Source organism: Orycteropus afer, unplaced genomic scaffold (genome assembly GCF_000298275.1).
Source record: "Orycteropus afer afer isolate SDZICR_OR568_19922 unplaced genomic scaffold, OryAfe1.0 scaffold00184, whole genome shotgun sequence".
NCBI lineage: Eukaryota > Metazoa > Chordata > Mammalia > Tubulidentata > Orycteropodidae > Orycteropus > Orycteropus afer.
Genome location: NW_006921771.1, coordinates 2889351 through 2890198, shown reverse-complemented (window position 1 = coordinate 2890198; position 848 = coordinate 2889351).

Genomic DNA, 848 nt, shown 5'->3' with positions numbered 1-848 from the left:
CAAAATAAATGAAAAATTAGAAATGATACAAAATCTACACACAGAAATCCAGAAGATTAATACTAAATTCTCAGAAATAGATAAGACATTGAATGGGCAAAGGACCAGAATTGAATCAATGGAAGATAGAATTAGTAAGATTGCAGGCAAATATCTGAACACTTCTTTGGAAAGGGATAAATCAGAAAAAAAGATCAAAACAAAAAGAAAAAAGCCTAAGGTTCATGTGGGATACCATCAAAAGGAATAACCTACATGTCATCAGAATTCCAGAACAGGAAGAGACAAATAAAATCACAGAGAAAATTATCGAAGATTTGTTGGAAGAGAATTTTCCTTGTATGATGAAAGATGAGAATATATCCATTCAGGAAGTCCAATGAACCCCAAACAGGTGTGAAGACAATTGGATGGTATATATAAAACCCTGAAAGAGAAAAATTTCTAACCAAGAATTATGTACCCAGCAAAACTGTCCCTCAAATATGATGGTGAAATTAGGACATTTACAGATAAGCAGAGATTAAGGGGATTTGTTAAAAAAGACCAACCTTACAAGAGATGCTAAAGGGAGTCCTTTGGACAGAGAAGAAACAACAGCCAACAACAACTGACCATTAGCACACATGATGATATAACCCAGAAACCAACCCAGCTATGGAAGTATCGAAAGTAAAGAAGCCTACAATATTATAAACAGGGAACCAGAGACATCACTTGACACATAAGGAAAGCTACAAACCAAAAAGAGGAAAAAAAAAAAAAAACTGTGTCATTACAGAACTTCCAGATGGTAGGCAAGTCAAGACAACTACAAGACAGAATGGACTGTTCTAAACTTGGAAAGA